Source organism: Bison bison, unplaced genomic scaffold (genome assembly GCF_000754665.1).
Source record: "Bison bison bison isolate TAMUID 2011002044 unplaced genomic scaffold, Bison_UMD1.0 scf7180017864301, whole genome shotgun sequence".
In the NCBI taxonomy this organism is placed as follows: domain Eukaryota; kingdom Metazoa; phylum Chordata; class Mammalia; order Artiodactyla; family Bovidae; genus Bison; species Bison bison.
In genome coordinates, this window is record NW_011494873.1 from 1,907,695 (window position 1) to 1,928,299 (window position 20,605).

At 40.5% G+C, this 20,605-nt stretch overlaps 1 protein-coding gene across 1 annotated transcript in view; it reads left to right on the forward strand.

Annotated features, from left to right (window-relative positions):
* CREBRF (CREB3 regulatory factor) overlaps positions 1-20,605 on the forward strand; it is a 61,170-nt gene that overhangs the window by 939 nt on the left and 39,626 nt on the right. The gene's annotated exons all lie outside the window — the stretch shown is intronic.

Consider the following 20,605-nt stretch of genomic DNA (forward strand, 5'->3'; position numbering starts at 1 on the left):
ACTGAGAGGGGAGGAGACAGGGCAAAGGGCAAGGGAACCGGGCCGGGGGCGTTTCGGGTGTCCGAAGGCGAGTCCGAGGGGACGATGAAGTAGCTCAGGGGAGCCTCACCCCGACCCACCGCTCTCCCCACCCGAGCAGAGGAGGCAGGGAAGTACCGAGGGCAGTCTAGCCGCCCCTTGGGGATGGTTCCTGGGAGTAGATGGAGCTCAGTTTCTGGGTTCTCCCTCTTTCTCGGCTTTAAGCTTCCTGACAAACCCGGCCGCCAAACCCTGTAATTGCGCTCCTTTAACCCAAGAAGGCAAACCTTTTTGCTGTTTCTGAGCGAGCTTGAGCCTAAAGAGTGCCTTAAGAAGGTACTTGGATAACTAGCGGTCTGAATTTGTGCACCAGGCCCCGGATAGAAGGAGGCAGTGAGGAGGAAGTTCTGGTTTTTTTGGATTTTACACGGAGGAGACCAGGACTAGAAAAGCCGAGAAAGTTAAGGGCTGGGCGGGGTCTCCATTTTTTTCATCAGGATACCTTCTAAAGATCAGGCCCTTCGTGCTTGCCCTGGTCCTGGTAGTAATTTGCCCCTCCTGCTTACATAAATTGATAGCCCTTAAATATACTTTCATGAGAAAACTTAGTCTTGAGAAAATTATTTAGGTTTGAAGGTTCTTTAGGACTCTTGTCTTGGGAATACCCTGCAGGTGAGAAATAGGATCAAGATCTGACTGCTTTTAAAAAAGCAAAAAAATGAGTCGTCTGTATAAATCTTGTGATTTATGGTAAACTGATTGTCACTTGGTTGTACTTTTAAATATTTTTTTCCCATTTTCTTGTAATCCAAAATAGCTAGGAGAAACACCAAAGATGAAAGAGGAATGGTATGAGTAATTAGAAAATCACTTATTTTACTTTGTTTTATGATTATTTTGGCATCACGTCGGCCGTATTAGATGCTTAATTTAGTTCTTTGTTAACATCACCTTACAACCTGTGACTCTCTTGGTATTCTCAAGGGTACCAGGCTGTTGATGCATCTTTGGTTAAACACTTATCCTCAGGAACATGCCTTAGGTATATCGTGAGGGGCTATTCAAGAGTTGACTGTATGTATTTAGGAATTTGCAATTATCTCCTATTTTGTTAACTGGAGAAAAATAATTGGTAAATAAATGGTTTATCGATTTCTGTATTTGATATGATTGACTCACGGTTCTGTTAAGGATATATAAAAATATAAATCCTGATTATTTGATAGACTTCGAGTTCTTAAATATAATTTTTATGGCAAATGAAAGTATTTGCTCGCCTATTTTGTCTTATTCTAAGAATGACAGATTCAACAAGACTTATTTGGATGTAACTTTTTTATGTGATTAATAATGCATCTTTGGAATTTTTAGACTAATAAGCATAGAAGGGCTAAATATATCTAGAAGAAGAGATTACCTCCACTTACCATCCCATTCTCTGTCATGACAGGGAAACAAACTTTTCCAGAAACGATGTCTTGGTTTACTAGTTTAATGTGCGTAGGTTCTTGGATGCAAGTGTAAGTAATAAAGGAATAATTAGTATGTCTCCTGGTGGTGGTGAGCTAAGTACAAGTGACAATGAAAGCACAGTGAGTGTGCATGTTGATTCTGTTACTGTAGCAAAGTTTTAAAAGATTGTGAACTAAATTCACCGTTTGCTTTTATTTATTTTTTTCACCGTTTGCTTTTAAAATTTAATTTTTGGTGTAGATTGACAACTACATGACTTTCAGTGATTCAGCAGAGGTTTCTTTCCGTGTAGGTTTGTACTTGGATGTTTTGGGGGCAAATCCTCTTTTACCATATTCAGTAGTTCAGCTTTCAGAGTAGATGAACTCTTGGACTGGACATAAATTTGTCAGATCATTGATTCTAATGATTCTAAGATAGAGTAACCTGTGCAGACTTTCTGTATAGGATGGAGTAGTAAATATTTATGCTTTGTCGGCCATGTAGTGTCTGTCACACCTACTCGGGTCTGCAGATTGTAGCATGAAAGCAGCCATAGACAGTATGTTTGGGGCTATAATCCAATAAAACTTTATTTATAAGAACAGGCTATATTTGAAGGCTGTAGTTTGTCTGTCGACCCATGTTCCAAGACATCAGTCTCTGGGTTTTAAGTACTTGGATGTTAAGTTATTGCATCGTATATAAACATGAACTTTGGGTAATATTTGAGCACTTGCAGAATGTATGTATCTCATGCCTTGAAGAACTTTTAGATTAAGACCACATGTCTACATTTTATTCTGCATTTTTATTTGCGAATAGATGTCTTCCTGAAAACCTGTTTAAACCAAATGTGGGAATGTCAAGTCTTATTTATTTTAGAGATGCATTCTGTTTGAAAAAAATTTGACTTTAAAATGTATCTAAGAACTTTAGCGTGTTAACTATTTGGAGAGAAGTTGGTCGAGTGAACAGATACCACACATAGATCTTATATATATCATACATGTAATTTGGGAGCCACATTGTTTGTTTTTGCCTGAGCTCTTTGTAGAATTCCCTAAATAGGATAGGGTGCTTTTTCAAACCAGACCGCCAAAATGTAGGTTGCCGCCCCTCCCCTTCCTTGGAAAATATCAGTGCTAAGTGCCCACTGAAGTGGAGATGCCGTAACTAAAAATGTTACACAGGCAAGTACTTTTTTCATGTGTAGCTTTCTATTTTGTTTTTATGTAGTATTTCACCAGTCTTGTTGATTCGAACTGGATTTCAGGGTGAGCATGAAAATTTAGAAAAGAGAATATATTGACCTCTTAAAACCAAAAGGCATCCTGTGGCCTTCAGTCTCGTTTCTAGTTCTGGTTAACCTATGTTTGCCGGGGTGACTATGAGTGATTCAGTTTATTAATTTGTTAATGGTAAGGATTAGTGATTTTTTTTCTATTTCACAGGACTATTGGGAAATTGTTAATTATTCTCAAACTCTTGTACTTTGAATATGCTAATACTTCGGGTTTGCTTGAAACCGCCTAGCAAATACGTATTTAATTTTCTTTCTGTTAGTGATTGCCTCTCAGTTTCTCTTTTATTAGGACTTTCTGCACTCTACAGTGTTTCCCTACCTACTTAACAGCGAGCAACCTGAGGTCAGAGTCTTCCTCTTATTTCTGTATCACCAGTGCCTAACACCTTTTAGTGTTTTTGAACTGCTTAAATAAATGCTGCTGCTGCTGCTAAGTCACTTCAGTCGTGTCCAACTCTGTGTGACCCCAGAGACGGCAGCCCACCAGGCTCCCCCATCCCTGTGATTCTCCAGGCAAGAACACTGGAGTGGGTTACCATTTCCTTCTCCAGTGCATGAAAGTGAAAAGTGAAAGTGAAGTCACTCAGTCATGTCCGACTCTAGCGACCCCATGGACTGCAGCCTACCAGGCTCCTCCGTCCATGTGAGTAGATTGCTAAAAACTTCTAGATAGAAGGCAGTGAAGTCAGTCTACTATTAGTAGAGACCTTGGGGTTGGAAGGGAGTAATTAGTCCCCATCTGCTCCTCAAACAAAAAGTCTACATGTTAAAATTGACCCTTTTTTGTAAGAAAAACTATTTCGATGATTTCTTTTTTTTTTTTTTTTCGATGATTTCTTAAAAATCCCTTTATTTTTTGTTGTTGCTGTTGTTAGGTATATTCCATTAGTTAGACTCAAGTACTCCTTCCAGGAAAACAGCAACCAAAAACCTTGTTCTTTGTCCTGTGAATTTGTCATTAGCTCTTGGCACACTTGGTCTCTAGATGTTTGACAAATGTGAGCAAAATTTCTTCTTAGATGTTTGGGATAATTATTCATCTACATAGCAAGGGTCCCTTTACAGAGAAATATGTAAAATCATTCTTGCTAATAAGTCTGTTGTATCCCAATAACTTGGGTTAGATGTGAAGAGAGTTTGATGCAGGGGACTGCAGTGGGCTTCCCAGATGGCACAGTGGCAAGGAACCTGCCTGCCAGTGCAGGAGACACAAGAGACAAGGGTTTGATCCCTGGTTGGGAAGATCCCTTGGAGGAGGGCATGGAAGTTCACTCCAGTAGTCTTGCCTAGAGAGTCCCATAGACAAAGGAGCCTGGTGGACTATATAGTTCATAGGGTCACAGAGAGTCAGAACTAAAGTGACTTAGCACACACGCAGTGGTACTTTGTGAATGCAGTACTATCTCATTCCGTTGCTAGCTAAGCCTTGTAAGCCTTTTCAGCTGTTCATGACATTTCTTCCAAAATTCGTGTTGGAAGTCTTCACCCCCAGCAGCCTTCTGAGCTATTCATTTCCTCACTAATTTCCAGCAACTCTGATCATCCTGTCATTCTGTCCTTTGGACAACACCCAAACCATATTTACATGTTTTGTTACAAAGTCATGTTTTCACTTACTTATCTTTCGATATTGTTGACGTTGACAAGTTTCTCGTGAGAGCATCATGAGCTTGCTGTTTTTTGTCCTTCAGTTTCCTTGTGGAACACTTAACGCTTTCTTCCAAGTAATGTTTTGTTTTGGCAAATTGACGCTCCCCCTTTTATTTTGTAGATAAATTTCCTACTTTGACTGCTATACGCTATTCCTGGTGCAATTTTCCTTCTGTTTTATATGTGCCATTCACTGAGAAATGAAAACAAAACTTAAAATGCTCTTTGACCGTGTAGGGAGACACTGGCGGTAAGGTAGATGTACTCTTGTTTGAAAGATACACTGTACTCCTTTCTTTGGCTGTACTGTGTGGCTTGTAGGATCTTAGTTCCCTGACCACACACAGATTATACCGGGGCCCTTGGCAGTGAAAGCACCAAGTCCTAACTCCTGGAACACCAGGGGATTCCCTCACTGTACCCTTTAAACAGAAAAGCTTCAAGAAGCCTGCTTTAAGACTTGTTGTGGAAGACTTATTAGTTTAGTCTCAAAGTCGTGTCCTACTCTTTGCGACCCAGTGGACTGTAGCCTGCCAGGCTCCTCTGTCCATGGAATTCTCTAGGCAAGAATACTGGAGTGGGTTGCCATTTTCTTCTCCAGGGGATCTTCCCGACCCAGGGATCATGCCTGCATCTCCTGCTTGGCAGGCAGATTCTTTACCACTGAGTCACCTGGGAATCGTTGTAGAAGACTAGGTGGACTTTATAGTTTTTCAAATTGCTCTTTAGTAAAGGTTTCATCCTCGCTACTGACTCCTCTGCAGGAGTTGCCCATAGACTAGTAGAGGAGGCAGATATTACAGTTCAACATTATGGTATTTAGAACAACGTGGATTCTGCCTGGAAAAGCTTCCCAGACAAGATGGCATTTAAACTGGGATTTGAAGACTAGCGAAAGAAATCAGAGAAGTCTGAAGGGTGTACAAGATGTATGGAGTGGGGTTGGGTATGGGAGGACTTCAGCAGAGGCAGAGGCAGAGGCAGAGACAGGAAGGGAAGGGGCTGCTTTGTGCGACTGGAGAGGGTGGGGGAAGAACTCTCCTGCTCTCCCTTCCCTCTGATTCCACGGGGCTGCTTTGCACTCCCAGGCCTCTGTTATCTGTTCTCTTGCGCTCTTACTTTGGGCTCTTTTCCCCTGGTTTTTAGTTCTCCTTTTAGCCCCTCGTCACGGCCTGACATGCCTCCCTTTTTCTGTTTTCTCATCTGTGGGCACCAGGTGCCCTTGATTCTGACGCAGTGTGTCCCTTACCTTCATCTCCTCGCCTCCATCCCTTCCTTTACTCTCTTTAGGTTCCTTTTCCTTTTCTTCCTTTTCTTTTTGCTTTGTTTGAAAAGAAAACAAAAATTCTTTCACAGTACTGTTAATTTTGCATATAAACAGCAGTAAATGTCTGAGTTGATTCCCTCTTGGGACATCTTATGTGATCAACTTGCCTTTGATACTTATCCAGGTACTAATTATTCATTTCTGTGAATTTCCTTTTTTGACGAATTTTTCCTTTGTGTTCAGAGATGCCTCTTCTCATAGGCTACAGTGCAGAATATTACTACTTATATTTTGTGTTTTTTACTTCTTATGTGCCTTAAACTTGTTGTGTGACGAGACCCAATTCAAATCTCACCTTTTCCTGAAATTTTCCCAAACTTTCCCAGGTAGAGATAGTAGTACTCTTCTCTGTAGTTTTATAGTATTTTTTGAATGCCTCTTTTTAGAACTAGCTTTATTGAGGAACAGGTTTTATAAATTCACTCAACTTTTAGTTTTGACAAATGTGTGCAGTTATTTAACCTCCTCTACAGTCATGATGTGGAATATTTCCATCACCACAGAAAGTTCCCTCATGCCCCTCTTCACTCCGGCTGCAATTACTGTTTACTTGCTGTCACCACAGTTTTTTCTTTTTTGTAATTTCATATAAGTACAGTCATAGAATCTGTTGTCTTATGAGTCTGACTGCTTTTACTTAACATAATGCTTTTGAGATTTATTCATGTTGTTTCAAGTATCAGCTGAGTACTTGTTATCATATGGATGTACCACAGTCTATCCATTTACCAGTCGATGGCTTTTTGGGCTGCTTTCAGCTTTTAGGTTATTGTGAATAAAGATGCTATAGACATTCCTGTATAGTTCTTTTAAATACCTGTTTTCACATTACATTTCACCTGGAGGTAGAGTTGTGACTGGAGCAAGCTGGAAAGCACAGGCCAATGTCAGGTGATGGCTCTCAACTCCAGTTCAGGTGATTGTGCTGGGAGTACGTCCCCAGTGTTGTCAGGTGTGTTTTTCCCCCTCAAGAGAGAGGTATTTGATAACAGGATACAGAAATTTTATGAGATTTCCAATTCAAGTTCTGACAGTTAAAATTTAACTTTTTACAGACACTACTGTGTCGGCTAAACAAAATCCATAGGTAGGCATTGATTTATTTATTGATTGATTTATGGCTGTGATTCAGTTTGAGAACTTTACTTTAAATTTTCCGTTTTTTTGAGAATTCCCCAGTGGTCCAATGGTTAGGTCTCAGTACTTTCACTGTCAACACCCAGGTTCAGTCCCTGGTTGGGGAACTAAGAACCTACAAGCCACACAGCCAAACAAAAATGAACAAAGAAAGAAACAGCTGCAGTTTTTGTCTCTTGTTTTAAATTGTACATACTCTTAGTAGATTGACCTTATTAGGCTCTTGTTACCTTGTTTTATACCTTAGCACAATAACTTGCTGGTTTCCCAAACTCCCAAGTTAAAAACTATTAAGTTACTGTAAATGAATTTTCTTCTTTACTCTCCTTGGGGGGACGTAAGAATTATGAGTGTCTAATGGAAGAATGGGACTAGGTTCTGGTTACTCCTTGAATTTCTCTGCTGTTAGCGCTGATTCTATTCAAAGCTATGTTTTCTCAGCAGTTGGGATAGTCTACCTCCTTTGTTTTGATGTATTGTGAACCTTGTTGAGACAAGTATAGTGTAGATTAAACTGTATGTGTATGTGTGTGTGTTCTTCAGAAACTGTGTAAGGTCTTTTAAGTACAAAGATAAGTTTTGTATAAATCTGTTCCCTCCAGTTACTCAGACTCTTTGGTGAAGCCAGTGTAAATGACTATAAAAAGAGGTAAAATGTATGTGATTTTTTTGAAGAAAAGAGCAATAATCTCTCAGAAGAAGCCCTTTTCCTTGTAACTTTTTCTCCAGTTCTTTATTGTGTACAGAGATGACTAGTTTGCAACTTTATGAACTACTTTGTGAACCCAAAGATTGTTTTGCTGATTAAACCGGCATAATGGACATCTCACCCTCACACAGCGGGAGTGAGGGTGTCACATGGCCTGTGCTGCCTGCATATCCTCTATTCACCCTAGATTCAGGCAGCTGGGTTTGTGATAATTAAGTTTGGAATTCAAGTTAGGATTCCATGTTGAATTTAGGTTTGTATATTCAGTAGCAGCCATATCTGAGGAACATCTTATACTGAGGAAGGAATCAGAAAACAAAAAATAGCCACCATTTATTGAGTGTCTGTTTTGTGCCAGGGCTAGATTCTTTACATATTATCATGAATCACAGTATCCCTGGGGAATTCTTGTATTTACAGATAAAACAGGTGAGAATGTGGAACAAAATCCCAGATACTCAGCAGAACTTTATATCTTGAATCTAGAGTTTGCTTCTCATTTTGTTGTGATTATTTAGTCACTCAGTCATGTTGGACTCTTGTAATTCCATGAACTGTATCTTGCCAGGCTCCTGTGTCCAAGGGATTTTCCAGACAAGAATACTGGAATGGGTTGCCATTTCCTTCTCCAGGGAATCTTCCCAGGGATTGAACCCATATCTCTTGCTTGGCCAGTAGATTCTTCACTGCTGAGCTACCAGAGAAGCCCTTTCAGGAGTAGTAGAGCCAAAGAGGCAGCCACCATTTCTCAGTGTATTCAACTGTATTCACAACCTCTGTAGCCCTTGGGCCATAACCTCTGTACCTGTATAGTCCTGAGCCAGTGGCATATAATAGCCCATTTCACACTAGGAAGGAATTTGAAGGGAATTTAAAAATTGCCTGTAGCGTATATACATTCATGCTACTTTTGAAAAGCATCAACTCTGAGAAAGGAGTCAGGAGACAGTAAATTTTGAGGAAGGGCCCAGATCTCTGATTGCCAGAGCACTGGCGCTGTTAGGGTCGGCCCGAGTGGGTGTCTCCCTGACCCGCTGCTGCGTGGCTCAGGTGTGCTCTCACACGCACTGCTGTTTTTGTGCTGCTACCTTTAATTGTATTGTTCCTTTTTATGTTTTGTAGATTTTTGTAGAACAGTTCAGAAAGTGAAATGATTCTTTAAAACTCCAGTGTTGAACCTGAATAAAATATTTGTCTTAGTTACAAATGTGTGTGTGTGAAATAGAGAAAGCAAAGGAGAGAGAATAGTGTAACATGCATTAGTCTAGTGCCTGGATTCAGTTGGTTTAAATAAGTTTTAATCCTATTCTTTCTTTTATTCTCTCCTCCCTAGACAAAAATTATTTACTATCTTTAAAATTGACTGAAATTTGAACAGTACTCTTCCTGGAAATTAAAAAAATAAATTCAGGAGTGGTTCAAGACTCAAATTAACAAGCTTGTAGAAGCTTGTACAAGATACTTCGGAGCGCATGAAAGATGCTTAATAAATATATATTGAATGACTTCTTTGTAATGTCCTCTTTCTGTATGAAGAATGACACGCTTCTGACTCCTTATCTAGAATGACCCGTGGTCTTAGGAGGTTTCCTATTCATGGAACTCTTGTCTGGATGCTCGTGCTGAGCAAAGCATTACTCTTGACACTGCAGTAATAGACATGAGATATAATAGTCATTCTTAAAGATTTTACAATCTCTGATAGAAAAGGCAAGCGTTTGGGAGGAGAAAGAGGAAAAACATAAGCAAAGGCATGTAAAGCCGGAGTCTCACTGCTGGAGATCCTTAGTGAAGTGGGATTGTAACTGAGGACTTGGGGGAGATTGTAAGATTAAGCTGATACTGTTACATTTATTAAAGAGGGGTGGAAGTTAGGGTATTGAAAGATAGTTTCCTTGTGTCTGAGTATTTTGAACATTATCCAGGAGATAATATTAGTTGCTGAAAACTTACCAGCACATTGCTAATATGATGTGGTAGTTTAGGGAGAATAATTTGATAATGGAGCATAAGAAGTGGAGAGAGGGAAAGGTTGGAAGCAAAGAGATCTGTAGGGCAATTACTGGGACAGTAAATAGAAAATGATAAGGTTCCAACAGGGGTTGAGAAAGTGGGAAAGGCAAAGTCAGACAGGTACATGCATCCTCTGTACAAGGTTAAATTGTCGGTATATTTTTAATAAAGAGGCTGATGTCATTTAAAACACAGCAAGTGGGGAGGAGGAAGAGAGTCAAGGCTGAGATCAGTGTCACACACCTGAATGTCTGATAATGGTGGTACTGTTGACAGAATAAACCTTTGAGTGGGGAGGTGGCGTGTTGTGTCTGAGGTCATGGGCTGTAAGTGATCTAGGAAAATACCTGTACCTGGGTCTCTGTAGAGACGGTTCACTGGTGTGTTTAGGATGAAGACACAGATTTGGGAGGCCTTTGGAGATGACCTTTGAGACGTTGACGATAGAGACAGTCTGATAGTTTGCACAGAGGCATCCATTTACTGAATGACCTTGGACAACCCATCGTTGGTGAACTTTTCGAATTAGAGTCCGGCGGTTGGACAGAGGGTGAGGGTGCTGATGATGCTGATACTAACCCTAATCACTCCACCGGGCTGTATTCAGTGGCAGGGTATGGTAGTGTGCTTCGTAATCTGTGAACAGTAGCACCAAATAGAAACTGAGCGTTTGTCATGAGCTGTCAAGGGCGGCTGTGGTTAGAAATGCATTCTTTGGTTCTGTCTTTTATTCTTATGGTTCAAACAACTTAATTGGCAGGTATTAAGACTGCAGAAAGACCCTAGTATTTAATAGCTGATGGTTTTCAGAAATAAAAACTCTTCCCATTCGACTCACACTGAAAGAAACCTGCCTTCATAGTCTTTCTTATTGGTTCCGAAAGTGGTTTAAATAAGCTCTCGTGTCTTGTCTCTGGTTATCGTTGAGCCAGAGTTTGGGGAGTGACAGGATGAGATGATTGGATGGTGTCACTGACTCAGTGGCCATGAGTCTAAGCAAGCTCTGGGAGATAGGAAAGGCCCAGGAAGCCTGGGGTGCTGCAGTTCCTGGGGTTGCAAAGAGTCAGACATGGCTTAGCAACTGAACAACAAAGATTTTGGAAAGGAATTCTCTGAGAGGGCTCGTGTCTTTCTCTAAGACAGCATTCCAAGGAGAGATCACTTTTGAGATTTAGTATATTTTCTCAGCTCTTCAGGATTTTCAGGAAAACGTGGTTTTAACTGTTTTAATTAAGTGTTGCCACCAACCCGATTTACCTCCTTATTTTTAGAATCCTGAGTGTGAGGATATAAGGAGACTATTGGGCTGCCCAGGGTTGAGGAGTTCACAAGGTGTTACTACTGGAGGATCACATCCCAACTGGATTAACATCTGTTTAGGATAACCATCTAGTTTGAAATTTGCTTGCTTGTTTCCCATATGTTGGACTCTAGAGAGCTGCTGTTGAAGGGTAGAAAGGAGTGACAGGTTCATAGGGTTTACACGATGTGATGAAGGGAGAACACAGCCCCCACGTTTTCTATAATGAATCCCTTGCATAGTCAGCCTCTGCATCCTCAGTGGTTTGGTGACTGGTAAAACAGCTTGATTTAGTAAGCCTCTGCAGGTCTGTTTTGTTCAACTCGTGGTAAGTAGTTTTCTAAAGGAAAAGAATTATTGAGTGGGGCATTTGAAGTGTAGCAGTTTGGATGGAATGTGTGGCGGTCTTTCCTTCCTCCCTCTCCCCCTTCCCTTTCTTTCATCTTGGGGATTAAATCGCAGGGGAAACGATTTATTTAAATTAGGGGTCAGGATGGTTACCACCTACAGAGAGAGAACCCAAGAACTCTGCCACATGAAAGGAATGATGAACATAAGCTAGCAGCGTTTAGGAACGATCAAAATAAACCATGATATATAAATTATATAACTATAAATGTGATGGCCTTTCTTACCACAAATGTTGTTTAAAAAAATTTTCCTAGTGGGGAATTCGCTGGTAGTCATTAAGACTCTGTGCTTCCACTGCAGGAAGCACAGGTTCAATCCCTGGTCAGGGAGCAAAGATCCTGTAAGCTGTGTGTGGCAAGTCAGAATAATGATAATCATAAAATTTTGGCTTGTGGTAAAATAAACATTAATTTTACCATTTAAACCACATTGTGTATAATTCAGTGGCATTAAGTGCATTGACAGTTTTGGGTAACCATCACCGCTGTTCTGAAATATCTAGAATATTTTCATCACCCCAAACAGAAATTCTTTACCCAGTAAACAATAACTCTCCCAGCCTCTGGTAGCCTCTCTTCTTTCTGTCTCCATGAATTTGCCTTTTCTGGTACTTCATTTAAGTGGAATCGTATAGTATTTGTCTCGTGTGTCTGATTTGTCTCACTTAGCATGCTGTTTGCAAAGCTCATCCATGTTGTAGCATGTATCAGAAGGCGTTCCTGTTATGACTGAATAATGCTCCACTGTGTGCATCTGTTAATGACCACTGGGATTGTTCTTCCTTTTGGCTCTTGTGAATAATGCTGCTGTGAATATGGGTGTACATGTATTTGTTTGAGTTCCTGCTTTCGATTTCTTTGGGTATGTATCCAGACGTGGAATTTCCAGATCAGACAGTAATTCTGTGTTTAGCTTTTTAAGGAATCACTGACCTGTTTCTCAGCTGTACTGTTTCACATTCCCATCAGCAGTGCACAACGTTTCTGATTTTTCCATATCCTCACCAACACTTGTTATTTTCCATTATTTGGCTGTTAACCATCCTGGATGGGTGTGTCAGATTTTTTAACATGTATTCTGATGATTCAGGCGTGCTGCTTACCATTGTGAGGAACTGGTTTCTACAAGATAATAAAAAAGAGCCGTGGCCTAAGTTGGTGCCACATAGAAGGGGACCTCTAGGGACTCTAACCATCATATATACAGTATTGGCCTATTGATAAGGATTTTCATTTAGAAAGCAATTTTTATGTCTCTTGCCTGGAGAAGGAAATGGCAACCCTCTCCCATTATTCTTGCCTGGGAAATCCCGTGAACAGAGGAGCCTGGTGGGCTACTGTCTATGGGGTCACAAAGAGCCGGATGCAACTTAGTGACTAAACAACAATATTTTTCTCGATGTCAACTTTTTTTTTAATATATGGACTCTTAGGAATTAGCTGGAACCCTCAGATTGGGAAGGGGCACAATTTAGGAGCTCTTGGATATGTGTGAGCTGCCTGGGTCACACTAGTCAGCTCTTGGGGTTTGGCTTTTAAAGTTTGGATTAGTGTTGTGAGCAGTCTCGAGAATGAACCTTTACTAAAAGTCTTCTGACCTTTCCTGTCATCCTGCTTGACCTTTCACTTTGCCTAATGAACATAGTAAGCCTCAATGTGTATTCAAATGGAAAACCAGAAAAACTTAGGGTAGGGTCTGGTGGGGAGGGCTGTGAAAGCGACTGAAGCTGTGACTGTCTTCAAGTGGTACTGTTGCTGCTTATAAATAAATCATTCAGCCCATTTCATTGCTTTAGAGAAGTCAACTCAGTTGTCCAGTCATGTCTGATTCTTTGCGACCCCGCGGACTGCAGCACACCAGGCTTCCCTGTCCATCACCGACTCCCAGAGCTTGCTCAAACTTATGTCCATTGAGTCAGTGATGCCATCCAACCATCTCATCCTCTGTTGTCCCCTTCTCCTGCCTTCAGTCTTTCCCAGCATCAGAGTCTTCCAATGAGTCAGTTCTTCGCATCAGGTGGCCAAAATATTGGAGCTTCAGCATCAGTCCTTCCAATGAATTTTCAGGACTCATTTCTTTTAGGATTTACTGGTTCGATCTCCTTGCAGTCCAAGGGACTCTCAAGAGTCATCTCCAACACTACAGTTCAAAACCATCAATTCTTTAGTGCTCAGCTTTCTTTTTGGTCCAACTCACATCCATACATGATTACTGGAAAAAAATCATAGCTTTGACTAGATGGACCTTTGTCGGCAAAGTAATGTCTCTGCTTTTTAATATGCTGTTTATGTTGGTCATAGCTTTTCTTCCAAGGAGCAAGTGTCTTTTAATTTCATGGCTGCAGTCAACATCTGCAGTGATTTTGGAGCCCAAGAAAATAAAGTCTGTCACTGTTTCCATTGTTTCCCCATCTATTTGCCATGAAGTGATGGGATCAGATGCCATGATCTTAGTGTTTTAAATATTGAGTTTTAAGCCAGTTTTTTCACTCTCCTCTTTCACTTTCACCAAGAGGATCTTCACTTCCTCTTCGCTTTCTGCCATAAGGGTGGTGTCATCTGCATATCTGAGGTTATTGATATTTCTCTTGGCAATCTTGATTCTAGCTTGTATTCATCCAGCCTGGTATTTTGCATGATGTACTCTGCATAGAAGTTAAATAAGCAGAGTGACAATGTAGCCTTGATGTACTTCTTTCCCAATCTGGAACCAGTTCGTTGTTCCATGTCAGGTTCTAACTGTTGCTTCTTGACCTGCATGCAGATTTCTCAGGAGGCAGGTCAGGTGGTCTGGTAGTCCCATCTCTTTAAGAATTTCCCACAGTTGGTTGTGATCCACACAGTCAAAGGCTTTGGTGTAGTCAATAAAACAGAAGTAGGTGTTTTTCTGGAACTTTCTTGCTGTTTCGATGATCCAGCAGATGTTGGCAATTTGATCTCTGGTTCCTCTGCGTTTTCTAAATCCAGCTTGAACATCTGGAAGTTCTCCATTCACATACTGTTGGAAGCCTTGTTTGGAGAATTTTGAGCATTACTTTGCTAGCATGTGAGATGAGTGCAATGGTGTGGTAATTGAACATTCTTTGGCATTGTTTTCTTTGGGATTGGAATGAAAGCTGACCTTTTCCAGTCCTGTGGCCACTGCTGAGTTTTCCAAATTTGCTGATATACTGAGTGCAGCACTTTCACAGCATCATCTTTTAGGATGATGCTTTAGAAAAGTAGTTCTCTGTCACTGAAGTATCTTCCTGCACCTAGGAGCTCTTGTTGAGTAGTCTTGAATGAGCCCAAGTACAGAAAATCTATTGGTAAATATTATTTCTGATGGACCGCAGTCCTCTTTCTTGAAAGACTCATAAAACTGTACTGGGGACTAGTGAGCTAGAGCTGTGAATGAGGAAGTAATAACTAGGGGAATTAATTTAGCCTTTCCCCTAGCTGTCATTGTTGGGTTTTTGTTTCTTCCTGGCGTAACCACCAGTCCTTGAGGTCAGCTTGAGGGCAGGGTGGAGGATTTTATGATCAAATAAGTTTGAGAAATGAGATCTGCTCTGTTCATCTATTGGTGATTTATAATGCACATTAGAAGCTAGTATCTTAAAGTTTCCAAGAGATTCTGCATAAAGGCAGTGTAACAGCTTTAACATGATATTTTCCTAACCTTACAACACTTCTGTTGGGTAACCGTTTAAAATTCTTAGGAACGAATATTCCTTAGGTCAGACATGTGGAAATGATCATTAACTTTTTACATGCTTTAATATCAAAAACTTTGAGTAGAATATGGATATTCTTGAGCCCACAGAAGTGTGAAGGCTTCCCCCAGAAGCATGTTACTACACCTTCCTCCTAGTGTTACTTGGCCATCTAATGTGCCTTCTGTGTAGGAGATAGTTTTGGAGCAGTTGTCATTATGGAAGATTCTGTTTAATGGTAACTGCTGTAGAAACCCTTATTCTTTTTTTTTTTCTCTTGCAGCTTTGGTCAGGGAGTTTGTCTCTTCTTGGCTGTTTCACAGTAGATGTTTGGAACAGTACCAAGTATTTTTGTGAAATGGGTGCAAAATGCTGGGGATGAGGATAGTTGGTATTGTGAGCTTGAGTCATCAGTTTTAGAGATTGGGTGAGTTTATTGTCACTATAAAGGCCCTGCTGCCTGGGGTAGAATTGACCCACGTCTCATCCTTTTTGCTGCCACCTAATGGCACCCCACTCCAGTACTCTTGCCTGGAAAATCCCATGGATGGAGGAGCCTGGTAGGTTGTAGTCCTTGGGGTCGCTGAGTCGGACACAACTGAGCGACTTCACTTTCACTTTTCACTTTCATGTATTGGAGAAGGCAATGGCAACCCAGTCCAGTGTTCTTGCTTGGAGAATCCCAGGGATGGGGGAGCCTGGTGGGCTGCCGTCTATGGGGTCGCACAGAGTCAGACACGACTGAAGCGACTTAACTTAGCTTAAGAGACTAGGAGGAGCAACTGAAGACCTTTTCCCCAGGAGAACAAGCTCCATTCTCTGCATAGTGGATACCCTGTCTTTGGGAGTTGGTGTCTTGAAAATATACAGCCTTGTTGCTAACAGCTGTCACAGATGTTGAGTTTCTGAGCTGGACTAGCTATGGGAGAAAATAATGCATTGGCAAAATATACCTATTGATAATAATCACCTTTCAGATCTATTTCATTACTACATCTTAACTTAATATATCATTTAAATCTCATAACATCTCTATTACATAGTTAAGAGAGAATAGTTGTAATTCCTCAGTCTGGGAGATAAGAAATATCAACTTATTCTAATTCATAAGGCTGTTTATTTTTTTTTCTTAATTCAAATATAGTTAATGTGTAGTACTATATTAGTTTCAAGTGTACAGCAAAGAGATTCAGTTATACACACATATGTATGTATATACACATACACACATATATATGTATTCTTTTTCAGGTTCGTTTCCCTTATAGGTTATTATGAATACTGAGCATGGTTCCCCATGCTCTTCAGTAGGTCCTTGTTGGTTATATACTTTATATGTAATAGTGTATATGTTAATCCCAGACACCTGATTCATTTCCCCCACCTCCCTTTGGTGACCAAAAGTCTGCTTTCTATGTCTGTGAGTTCATTTCTGTTTTGTAAATAAGCTCATTTACATTTGTATAATTTCTTTAGATTCCAGAAATAAGCTATATTATACAGTTTTTCTTTCTCTATCTGGGATACTTCACTTAATATGATAATCTCTAAGTCTATTGATGCTGCTGCAGATGTCATCATTTCATTATTTTTTATGGCTGAGTAGTATTCCATTGTATACCACATCTTTATCCCTTCCTCTTTGTCAGTGGACGTTTAGGTTGCCTTCATGTCTTGACTACTGTAATAGTGAAGCAGTGAATGTTGTGGTACATGTATATTTCAAATTAGAGTTTTCTCCAGATACGTGCCCAAGAATGGGATTATAGGATCATATGATTACTCCGTTTTTAGTTTTTTAAGGAATCTCCATGCTATTCACCATAGTGTTTACACCAGTTTACATTCCCACCAGCAATATATGAGAGTTCCTTTTTCCCCATAACCTCTTTGGTATTTATTGTTTGTAGATTTTTTTAATGATGCTCATTCTGACTGGCATATAGTGATACTTAATTGTAGTTTTGATATGCATTTCTTTAATAATTAGTAACATTGAGCATCTTTCATGTGCGTCTTGGCTAGCTGTATGTTTTCTATGGAGAAGTGTCCATTTAGATCTTCTGCCTACTTTTTGATTGGGTTGTTTGTTTTTTGATATTAAGCTGTATGAGCTGTTTGTATATTTTGGAAATTAATCCTTTGTTGATAGTGTTGTTTCCAAATGTTTTCTCCCAGTTCCTCGGTTGTCTTTTTTTGTTTATGGTTCCCTTTGCTGTGCAAAAGCTTTTAAATTTAGCTGTGTGTGTGCCCTCAGTTCAGTTGTGTTCGAGTCTTTGTGACCCCATGGACTGTAGCCTGCCAGGCTCCTCTGTCCATGGGATTTCCCAGACAGGAATACTGGAGTGGGTTGCCATTTCCTTTTCCAGGGGATCTTCCCAATCCAAGTATCGAACCAGAGGCTCTTCCTCAGCTCCTCCATCAATAGGCAGATTCTATTTTTGTTTTTATTTCCATTACTCTAGGAGATGAATCGCCCCAAAAATCACTGTGATTTATTTCAGAGTGTTCTGCCTATGTTTTCTCTAGGGAGTTTATAATATCTGGCCTTAACATTTAGGTCTTTAATCCATTTTGAGTGGATTATTTTATTTTGTATATGGTGTTAGAGAATGTGCTAATTTCATTCTTTTGCATGAAGTGTACAGTTTTCACAGCACCACGCAGAGACTGTCTTTTCTCCATCGTATGGCCTTGCCTCCTTGGTCACAGAGTGACTGACCGTAAGTGTGTGGGTCTGTTTCTGGGCCTTCTGTCCTGGTCCGTTGATCCGTGTGTCTGTTTTTGTGTCAGTGCTATCCTGTTCTGATTACTGTGACTTTAAAGTAGTCTGAAGAGTTTGGTTCCTCCAGCTCCATTCTTCTTTCTCAAGATTATTTTGGCTACTCAGGGTCTTTTAATCTTACAGATTAAAAAAAATTTTTTTGTTCCAGTTCTGTGAATTTGATAGGGATTTCTTTGAATTCTGTAGATTGCCTTTGGTAGTATGGTTGTTTAAATAATATTGATTTTTCTAGTCCAAGAACATGGTATATCTTTTTCATCTGTGTCATCTTCAGTTTCTTTCATTAACATTTTATAGTTTTTGGAGTACTGGTGTTTTGTCTCCTTAGGTAGGCTTATTCCTAGGTATTTAATTCTTTTTGACATGATTGTAAATGGGATTGTTTCCTTAATTTCTCTTTCTGATATTTCTTTGTTAGTATTCAGAAATGGAACAGATTTCTGTATATTAATTTTATATTCAGCAACTTTACCAAATTCATGGATGAGCTCTAGTAGTTTTCTACTACTAGATTGCTGGGAGAAATATCAACAGCCTCAGATAGGCAGATGATACCACCCTTATGGCAGAAAGTGAGGAGGAACTAAAGAGCCTCTTGATGAAGGTGAAAGAGGAGAGTGAAAAAGCTGGCTTAAAACTCAGCATTCAGAAAACTAAGATCATGGTATCTGGTCCCATCACTTCATGGCAAATAGTAGATGGGGAAACAATGGACAGATTTTATTTTCTTGGGCTCTAAAATCACTGCAGATGGTGACTGCAGCCATGAAATTAAAAGAAACTTGCTCCTTGGAAGAAAAGCTATTACAAACCTATACAGCATAATAAAACTAGAGACATTACTCTGCTGACAAAAGTCCATCTAGTCAAAGCTATGGTTTTTCCAGTAGTCATGTATGGATGTGAGAGTTGGACCAAAAAGAAAGTTGAACACCAAAGAATTGATGTTTTTGAACTGTGGTGTTGGAGTAGACTCTTGAGAAGTCCCTTGGACTGCAGGGAGATCAAACCAGTCAATCCTAAAGGAAGTCAATCCTAACTACTCATTGGAAGGACTGATGCTGAAGATCCAATACTTTGGCCACCTGATGCGAAGAACTGACTCATTGGAAAAGACCCTGATGCTGGGGAAGATGGAAGGCAGGAGGAGAAGGGGACAACAGAGGATGAGATGGTTGGATGGCATCACTGACTCAACGGACATGAGTTTGAGCAAGCTCTGGGATTGGTGATGGACAGGGAAGCCTGGCTTTATACAGCCTATGGGGTGGCAAAGAGTTGGATACAGCTGAGCGACTGAACAATAACAGCAGTGCATCCTTTAAGAGTGAAATCGCTATTTCCCTGGGAAGCTTCTACAATTAAGCTCTGCTGGCCTTCAAAGCTAAATGCTCTAGAAGCTCTACCTGGTGCCAGATCCCAAGGCTGGGGTCTCTGATGTGGGGCTTAGAACTCTCACTCTGTGGGGGAATCTCTGTAATGTAATCATTCTCCAGTGTGTGGTTGGCCAATCTCAGGGATATGGAATTTGATTATATTGCAAGTATGCTCCTTGTACTGATCTCATTGTGGTTTTCTGTCTTTATGTCTTTAGCTGTTGAGGATCTTTTCTGGTAGGTTTCAGTCTTTTTCAACAGTGTTTGTTCTGCAGATTGTTGTGATTTTGGTGTGCCTATGAGAGATGGTGAATTTAGGTTCCTTCTACTCTGACATCTTGGTTACTCTCCTATTTAATTATGGAATCAAAACTGGAATCCAAGCCTCTTGTCTCCCAAACAAGTGCTCTTTTTGCTAATGCATGGACAAGTTTGTTCTACTGCCATGTGTTTAAAATAACATTTTAAATGAATATTTGTATTCGTATGGAAGTTTTATAGCTTCCCTGGTGGCTCAGATGGTAAAAGAGCCCAACAAATGGTGGCTCAGATGGTTAAAAAAAAGGGGGGGATTTTTATGGCTTAGAAAATTTGGTAGCAGGAATAATATTACTTACTTTCTAGAGATGAAGAAAATGAAATTTAGAAAGATTGACCTACCCAATGTTGTAGAGTTTTCAAGTGAGAACTGTGAGTGGAACTTAGCCTTTTTTGTCCAATGTTTCCCTGATAAACCACGCTGTTGGTACATGGTGTCTGTAGTAAATGCCAAACCACGCTGTTGGTACATAGTGTTTATAGTAGATGCCAGTAAATATATCTTGATGAGAACTGAACATCTTCTTGAGCCTTTAACCCTGTTGCTAGAAAGGGTAACTTCCAGGTTTTAGAAGAGTATCAAACTTTTCTCCCAGACCAGGATTAGATGGTAAAGAATTTGCCTGCAATGCAGGAGACCTAGGTTTGATCCCTGGATCAGGAAGATTCCCCGAGAAGGGGTGGCAACCCACTCTAGTATTCTTGCCTGGAAAATTCCATGGACAGAGGAGTCTGGCGGGCTGCAGTTCATGGGGTCACAAAAGAGTTGGACACGGCTGAGCAGCTAACACACACACACTAACCAGTCCACTTTGTTGAATGCATCGCTTGAGTGCTTTGTGTTTTGGGGGGAGGGGGATCTAAGTAATAGATCTGGAAGAGACAGCTGACCTTGTTTCACACAGGAGTCAGGGGAAGAGTTAGGACTGAGATTGCATATCAGCAGTAGGTTCAAGGCATGAAGCCACTTAAAGGGCATTTGGGCCAGAACTAGCCTTTGGCACGAGCAGGCATCGGTCCATTTAAACTGTAGCACTGGATTGAGATGCATAGTTCATGCTGTTTCTAGGCCCAGGTTGAGCACTTGAAGGTATTTCCTAGGCTAGAAC